Below are 9,290 nucleotides of genomic sequence, written 5' to 3'. Positions count from 1 at the left end.
AAATACTAGACCTAACTGTGAGTCTAACAAAATTGGAAGTACTCAATTTGGATCTACCAAATTGGAGTTACAAAATTTACAAAATAGCACTAAAAACTAGAATTTTTGAACTATCTTCTCAAACTCAGTCACTGACGTGGGGGACCCGGTTGTCAGCCGGACCCACCGGTCAGCGAGACAAAACAGAGGAGGCGGCGTTTGATGGCGCGGCGGTGGTCTTGCTCACCGACGGCGAGGACTCCGGCGACACCACGGCTACCTACATGATCTACGCGAGGAGAGGAACCAATTGGTGCTACTAGCTAGAGCTACGACCTAGCGGAGGGAGCTTGTCGCCGGTGATGGTGGACGGCAAAGCTCCGGTGAGATGTACTAACGACAGCGAGCCCTAGCTGCCTCATCCGAACTCGGTATGAGCTCCACGAGGTCACTACGGAGCTGTCCAAGCCAAGATAGGAGGATGAGGAGGTCTCGGTGGTGGGTGACCACGGTGAGCTCCGCTCCGGCGAGACGCGACCACAGAGACGGCGGTGGAAAACGGCCAATGGCCCTCACCTACGGCACGGATGGCATGGCTAAGTGGTGGAGAACGTAGAGGAGGACACGGCGAAGGTTTGGTCGAGCTGTGGTTCGTGTTTTTGTGGTGGCGAGCAGGCGCGAGTGCGGCGGAGCTTGCTCGGCAGCAATGGCGAGCGTTGATGCGCTTCGGCTACGGTGGGAAGCGAAGGAGAAGGCGAAGAAATGAAATGTGGCATAGGGGGCTCTCGGTGGCGTGCTGGGGCCTCAATCACCAAGCTCAGGCCCGACATGGCCTGGCCGGTCAGGCCGTCGGTGACGTGCGGCGCCACGCGGCGGTGAAGTCCTGCTGCTGGTCGGGCTACTGTAGCATCGTTTCAGTGAACCCGAACGAGCCTGACAGCGTTACTTGATGGCCCTCATTCTCCTAATCCGTTGGTCATTAGCGAAAACATTCTAAATGAAAATTGTAGCCCTTCGTATAGTCTACAATTCCTATTAAAAGACCAAGACCTAATTCCCAAAGAATCATGAGTAAAATCATCCCCAAAGTCGAGCCAATGAAACTGAAAACTGGTTTTTGACTTAGAAATTTTCTAAGTTTCCAAATAGCCCTCAAAACTGACTTGTGGGCCATTTTTGAGCATGTTCTGCACATTTTCATGAGATGCTCATAAAATAACTTTTGTTCCTTATATAATTCTCTACATCTTTTCTTTAGGTTGCTCAAACATGCAAATATCCTAAGCTACACTTTTTAAACAGTCAAACATAGGAGCTCTAGGGGTCCAAATTGGTCAAACCATGACTTGGAAACCTAATTAGGCAAAATGATCAACATGAACAATGTTCCAAATGACATTCTAAGTATAACTAAGGTTCTTAGGAGAATAATTAGCCACACCATACATTGGTCACACAAGAACCAAGCATCACAGGCATTGAAACATGGAAGAACAAGTGAAGTGTTACCTTTGTTTCAAGGCCATGTTTCATATGTTTCATGAGTGTGTTGCATAGTACTAACTAACCTTGTTTCACTAAGTGAGTGGCACATGTTGCACTTAAGTGTTGCACACTTTACATTTCATAAAAGAAACAACACACATGAAATATACAACATGTTGCAATGTTTTGAAATCATGTTTCATGTGATATAAGTTCACGAATGGATGCATGATGCTCATGTTCATGAAATGCAGTGCAAATGTGGAAGCTAAACACCTGGGGTGTTACACCTAGTAGTCATTGCTAAGATCATCTTCATATCTACACATAAGGGATATTACTAAGGAAGATTAAGAACAGAGCTTGTTCTTCCTTTGTAACTGGACCCTACGTACGCCTATATTCGAGGAGTGGACTACAAAGGACTCAATGAGAGTGTCACATCCGCGATCTATCACATGACCTAGAATATAGGGTGTATCCATAGGTAAACAACGTATAAACACCATGCTTACACAATGTCGACCACTCACCCATGGTACCTTAGGGTGAGCGCTATACAAACTTATGCATGAACATGATGATAATCTAACTATACTAAGCATATAATCAAAGTAGACAATGAACATTATAACGAAGAATATGAATAAGATGAATATTAATATTGTCGTAACAATTGTAACTAGCATATAAAAGTAATGGAGGTACAAAGATTATACCAAACCACGCTCTTGACATGATCGGGAATCCAAGCGAAGCCTGCTTGCCCCCCTCTAGACCTAGCTTAACTAGCTATGCCCTAGAATATGGTGGAGCTCTGAGGATGATTAGGGTTTCTGTCTTCACAAATGACTTGATGACTAGAGTTATGCCTAGGGGGTGGCGGGGGCTGATATATATAGTTCGGAGCATCCAACATGAGCCCTTGACTCAAACCGACTTAAAGGACGGCGTAGATACAACCTAGGAGGTGGTGGAGAATTGACATTCGAAGGACGGCAATGTGGGCCTAGGGGTCCAAGCGGCCTGTAGGTGGTAGTCTCTACCTCTCTGCCTCGGCACGGAGTCTTCTAGAGTCTTTTGGTATCTGTTTCGCTGTGGATAAGCACGATTAAATCTAATATGTAGGTGCACCTTGATGGTTTTCGAAATAAACCCTGTAGAAAATACAGATTCACCAAAACTCGTGGAATTTTTTAGTTTAAACCCCTCGACCTTCGTTGGTGATTATATTTTTGCGCTATACATGTTATATTGATGGTTTATAATAGTTATTAACTACCATCAACAAGCTCCCCCAAGCTTAACCTTTGCTAGTCCCTTAGCAAAGCTAAACTTAGTAAATGGATCAGGAGTTGCTTCAATGCTTTCACTCTTCAAAAGTATACATACGTTCAAACAAGAATTCTCCTTCGGATTAGAATGAACCAATCTGACTTTTAAACTTACCCATATTACCCTCAACCATGGGGCTTTTGAGCCTTCACTTGGGTATTGAGCAATTGAAAGATAGAATGATCAAGTCAAACACTATGTCTCAAGTTCTTTGCTCAACTATTATTCTAGAGTTTTTATAGATTTTTTCAAAATAAAACTCAGAGCTTTTATTGTATGACACTCTCAAGTCTCTCAATATATGTGGTATTTGTGGATCCTCACCAAGGCAAAAGTGATGTTATGCCTTTCTTTCTTCCTACAACTAAAGCTCATGTGGAGCTCATAGGAGTGGAGAAAGCATAAAAGAGCATACTTGCAATTCATATATTATTTTGGTTTTGGGATGATCGACGTCTTTTCCAACTTCTTCAGGTTTGTCATCTTCCTCCCAAATTTTCTTTGGGGATTGATTATTTTGGTTTCGGGATGATCGATGTCTTTTCCTAGAGCGAGACTTCTTCAGTTGCTCATAAGTAGTATAACTATTGAAATAACAGCATACCTTCTCTCTAGGGAATTGGAAGTGGACTTGTCCAGATTTGACGTAGATGATTGCATTGGTAGTGTTGAGGAACGGTCTTCCAAGGATGATGGGCGTATCATCTTCTTCACCCATGTCTAGAACCATGAAATTGGTAGGGGCAAACTGATCGTGTATTCTTACCATAACATCTTTTGCTATTCCTTCTGAAAATTGGATTGATTGGTCCGCCATCTACAATTGCATATATGTAGGGAACAAAGGTTCATTACCAAATAAGTATTCATACGTTACCTTGGACATTATATTGACACCCGACCCAATGTTGTAGAAGGTCTTGTGGAATATTCTTTGTCGAATGGTACACTCGATCGTGGGTACACATGGGTCATCCTTCTTAGCAGGGAATGGTGAAGCGAGGAGATGGTCGTACTCTGATTGAAGTGTGTTGATCATGTTAACTGATTCTTCTAGAGGCTACCTGGCCTTGTTCTTCCTCCTTTTCCTATTATTGTTCTTCTTGGTCACTGTTGTCTCTTAGAGCAGGTACGGCGTTTGTGGATGTCCAGGAGATTGCAAGATACGGTTCTTGAAAGAAAACTTTTTCTTTTTATCCTTGATTATGAAGTAGATCATGGCACTATCCGTGTAGATGATGGCTTTTGTGGTGCTTAGGAAAGGTCAGCCCAAAATAATGGGTGCCCTTACATCTACACCTATTTCTAAAACCATAAAGTCTACGAGAACATATGATTGTCCCACTCGAACAATGGCATCTTCAAAAACTCTTTTAGGGTAACAGAGTGACTGATCTGTAAGCTACAAACGCATATTTGTGTACAACAAAGTATCTCCATTAATTTGATCATAAATTACCTTAGACGTGATGTTGACACTTGCTCCAAAGTCATAGACAGCTTCTTGAAAAATGTGAGGTCCAATGGCGATAGGGATGACAGGTCTCCCTAGATCGCTCTTCTTTTTTGGCAAGGTATAATCTATCCACCTTCCTATTGATGGTTGTATATAGTAATATGTTGCATTGTGAATGTCGACAAGATTTGCAGTTTCTAGATCTTCCGGCTGCCCTAGAATCTTACCTTTGTCGAACGGAGGAATAACAACTGCCAACTGATTCTATCATTTTATTAAAGCTATGCTGGTTCTTAATGGCAAAAGAAAAGCTATCCATTCTATTATTTATGTTCTCTAAAATTTTATCATTGGTAACTACCTTTCTTGATAATCCCTCCATAAGTTTGGATTGACCAGCAATTAATTCTCTCAAGGGTGGTTGATTGAAATTATTAAAATTATTACCTTGATAGTTACCTTGGTAGTTTGGTCTCTGTTGTTGATTCCATCCTTGATTCTATTGAGGACAAAAGTAATTGTTGTTGTTGACAAAGTTCACATGCTCATGGGTTTCAGGACTGTTGCTCTCTGAATGCCTAGTATTTCCATAGTCTTCACATGTCATGCGAGAATCATGAATATGCATGACTTCTTGCTTCTCATTGGCTCGATCTTCAAGCTTCTTCATCAGCAGGTCCATCTTGGTAGATAGTATGTCTACCTCCTTGAGTTGATGCATACCTCCACCTCTCTTGCGTGTCTAAAGACGTTCTTCATTCTAACCTTGGTTGGAGGCCATCTTCTCCACAAGAGCTATTGCAACTGGTATAGTGAGTGATAGGAATGCACCTCCAACAGCAGCATCCATAGTCTCATGAGTATTATTGGTCAACCCATGGTAGAAAGTCTGCTTGAGTAGCCAATTCTCCATCCCCTAATGAGAACATTTCGCAATGTAATCTTGAAAGTGTTCCCATGTCTCAAGGATAGATTCATCATGTTGTTGCTAAAAGCTTGAAATTCTTCCACGCAGAGCATTGGTCTTGCCTATGGGAAAGAACTTTGCTAGGAAGGCAGTGGAGCAGTTATCCCATATAGTATTTCTATCTTTGTTGGTGTAGAACCATTGCTTCGCCTTCCCCAAGAGTGAGAATGGGAAGAGGCGACGTAATATGGCATCTTGGGTTACTCCTTTGATGGTGAAAGTGCTATAGATCTCCAAGAAGTGTTGGAGATGTGCACACGCATTTTCATGTGCCTTTCCACAAAACTAGCTTGCTTGCACCATGTTGATGAGGGCTGGCTTGAGCTCAAATCCATTATCTCCGACATTGATTGTCGGGCCAGTACAGATGTTGGTCGTAGTTGGAGCAGAGAATTTACGGAGAGTCCTGTTAGCAATAGCTTCAAATTCAGGTGTTAAGCTTCGCCTTATATGGTTGTCTTCCGACTTTAAAGCTAGAACTTTCTTGAGTTTAGCTCTAGTCCTTCTGATTAATGCTTCTAGATCTTCAACGTAGTTTGTCGAAAGGTCAAAATCGGTCATACATTACCCTGTATAAGATACACAAGTTGACAAAACAAGGGTAAGCCTATTTGAGCAGAGGTCAATGGTTATCTTCGATCACATCAATAAGTATAAGTTTATCAATACTTCCTTTGCCTAGCTACCTTCCCCGACAATGACGCCAGAAATGCTTGTTGACATTTCTTAGCGTCGCTACTAAGAACAGAGTTGAATCTAGTCCCCGGCAATGGCGTCAAAAATGTTTGTTGACATTTCTTAGCGTTGCTACTAAGAACAGAGTTGAATCTAGTCACCAGCAACGACGCTAGAAATGTTTGTTGGTATTTATTAACTTGTCACTTGTTTTAAATAGTCACCTATTGCTTACCTACAACTCCTAACATTACTTTACTAGGTTGTCATCCCTAGTGATGATGCCAGAGATGCTTGTTTGTACTACATAGCATTACTACTAGAATAATACTATATAGTTCTTTATTAATTTATGTGACTAGAAAGAATAGATATGAATATATATAGAGAGAGAGTATATTCAGTAGCCAGCTACAAAATAAGTTATTCTGTAGCCACCTCTATTTACGATAATTTTATATACTAATTTACGATAATGTCAATACATATTTACGATAGTTGGGTTACTATAACACATGGGGATATTTACCATAACGTTATAGCAAACCACTTAGTAAGGAGTTACTATAATCTCGTAAATTAACATAGTAATTATTGTAACTCAAAAGTGGCTATAAAATAAGATATTTTGTAGCCAGCTACAGAGTAGTAGTTCTATATATATATATATATATATATATATATATATATATATATATATATATGAAAGGAATCTGCAAGCGCACAGATAATTATACCATTATAGCACTTTATCCGGGAGTATTCCAGGTATCGTTATTTATATTTTTACCACAGAGAAGGTCTGACACAGACATGTATTGATAACTTATACTATTGATAGAGAAATAAACCATAACCAATGTTCTACTCATAACCGGGTAAGTCATAGGATAAGATATATATATATATATGATAAGTATTGATCAATGATAATGATAAATCACTCAGAGTACTCCTTTCTATGGCATTAGCATGGTCAGGTAGAATATTAGAGGAATAATTCCTAAGTTATTCTTAATTACAAGTCAAAGCATACATTGATTAGTTCAATTATACCTAGTAGTCATTGCTAAGATCATCTTTATATCTACACATAAGGAATATTACTAAGGAAAATTAAGAACAAAGCTTGTTCTTCCTTCGTAATCGGACCCTACGTGCGCCTATATTCGGGGAGTGGACTACAAACGACTCAACAGGAGTGTCATATCCGCGATGTATCCATGACCCAGAATATAGGGTGTATCCGTAGGTAAACCATGTATAAGCACCACGCTTACACAATGTCGACCACTCACCCATGGCACCTTAGAGTGAGCGCTATACAAACTTATGCATGAACATGATGATAATCTAACTATACTAAGCATATAATCAAAGTAGACAATGAATATTATAACGACGAATATGAATAAGATGAATACTAATATTGTCGTAACAATTGTAACTAGCATATAAAAGTAATGGAGGTACAAAAGAGAGGGGGTACAAAGATTAACCAAACCACGCTCTTGACATGATCGGGAATCCAAGCGAAGCCTGCTTGCCCCCCTCTAGACCTAGCCTAACTAGCTATGCCCTAGAATATGGTGGAGCTTTGAGGATGATTAGGGTTTCTGTCTTCACAAATGACTTGATGACTGGAGTTATGCCTAGGGGCTGGCGGGGGCTAATATATATAGTCCAGAGCGTCCAACATGAGCTCTTGGCTCAAACCGACTTAAAGGACGGCGTAGATGCAACCTAGGAGGTGGTGGAGAATTGACATTCGAAGGAGGGGCTATGTGGGCCTAGGGGTCCAGGCAGCCTATAGGTGGTAGTCTCTACCTCTCTGCCTCGACACGGAGTCTTCTCGAGTCTTCTAGAGTCTTCTGGTGTCCGTTTCGCTACGGATAAGCACGATTAAATCTAACATGTAGGTCCACCTTGATGGTTTTCGGAATAAACCTTGTAGAAAATACAGATTCACCAAAACTCATGGAATTTTTTAGTTTAAACCCCTAGACCTTCGTTGGTGATTATATTTATGTCCTTATACATGTTATACCTTTGCTAGTCCCTTAGCAAAGCTAAACTTAGTAAATGGATCAGGAGTTGCTTCAATGCTTTCACTCTTCAAAAGTACACATGCGTTCAAACAAGAATTCTCCTTCGGATTAGAATGAACCAATCTGACTTTTAAACTTACCCATATTACCTTCAACCATGGGGCTTTTTAGCCTTCACTTGGGTATTGAGCAATTGAAAGACGGAATGATCAAGTCAAGCACTACGTCTCAAGTTCTTTGCTCAACCATTATTACAGAGTTTTTATAGATTTTTTTCAAAATAAAACTTAGAGCTTCCATTATATGACACTCTCAAGTCTCTCAATATATGTGGTATTTGTGGATCCTCACCAAAGCTAAAGTAATGTTATGCCTTTCTTTCTTCCTACAACTAAAGCTCATGTGGAGCTCATAGGAGTGGAGAAAGCATAAAAGAGCTACTTGCAATTCATATATTGTAAAGTCAAACCTCAGATCAAAGAGAGTTGAGTCATACAATCAAATCAAGATGTGCATGTGTGTGGATGTATGTGGTAGATATATATGGTGGCTAACCTATTTCTACTATGCTCCTTGAAAACATATCTCTCTTTTGAAACTTAGAAACAACTTTGTAAGAGAACATGGGCTATCTTATTCATCTCTTCTTTCTTTTTTTTTCAAGCGGGCATCTAAGTACCTATTATTTTCAATATCTCAGACACTTGTCCATTTTTTCTCATCTTTTTTTATGAATAGCTTTTGCATAGCCATATGCTTCTTTTCTGCAACAAAACTTTTGAGAGATAGCAACAAGAACTTAGAGCATTTATTTGGTGGATATCTTATCAAGAATATTTTTTGTGTTTACTCCTAGTGTAGGAGTAAAACATTTTTGGATGGATCCAAATGGAATGACATGTTGTTGTGCCTACCCCCAGTGTAGGAGTAGTGCATATTTGGGTAGTGTGTACGTGATCTTGATTTTAAGAGCATGGCAAATCTCTCATATTTCTAGGACAGTTAGCAAGCGAAGGGATTCTTCCTGAGAGAGTTTATCACTTATGATCACAAGAGAATCTTGATCATTATTTAGAAAAACATATTTAAGACTAGAAGGTAGGGGTTTAAGCTCAATGGGAGGCTTTGGTGGTTCCTTCAATTCATCTAAGGGTTCAGGTTCTGCAAATTCCTCGTCTTCTTCTTCGATGAAAAACTGATTATCTTCTTCAAGATTGGACTTGATCAAATCATCAAGAGATGCAGCCATAACCTCATCCATTGGGTCTTGCTCGGGGCTTGGCTCAGTCTCAGTATTTAGAGAATGAATGATGGGTAAGGAAATTTTAAAGTTTTTCTAGAGACT

At 40.2% G+C, this 9,290-nt stretch overlaps 1 non-coding gene across 1 annotated transcript; it reads left to right on the top strand.

Annotated features, from left to right (window-relative positions):
* The first annotated feature begins 5,166 nt into the window (after positions 1-5,166).
* Positions 5,167-5,273, top strand: LOC136468200 (small nucleolar RNA R71). Its single transcript, XR_010761734.1, has one exon. It is a non-coding gene; the product is annotated as a small nucleolar RNA R71 (small nucleolar RNA).
* The last annotated feature ends 4,017 nt before the right edge of the window (positions 5,274-9,290 follow it).

The sequence above is a fragment of the Miscanthus floridulus genome, chromosome 7 (assembly GCF_019320115.1).
Source record: "Miscanthus floridulus cultivar M001 chromosome 7, ASM1932011v1, whole genome shotgun sequence".
NCBI lineage: Eukaryota > Viridiplantae > Streptophyta > Magnoliopsida > Poales > Poaceae > Miscanthus > Miscanthus floridulus.
The sequence above is the reverse complement of the archived record's forward strand: the minus strand, read 5'-3'. Positions and strand labels throughout refer to the sequence as shown.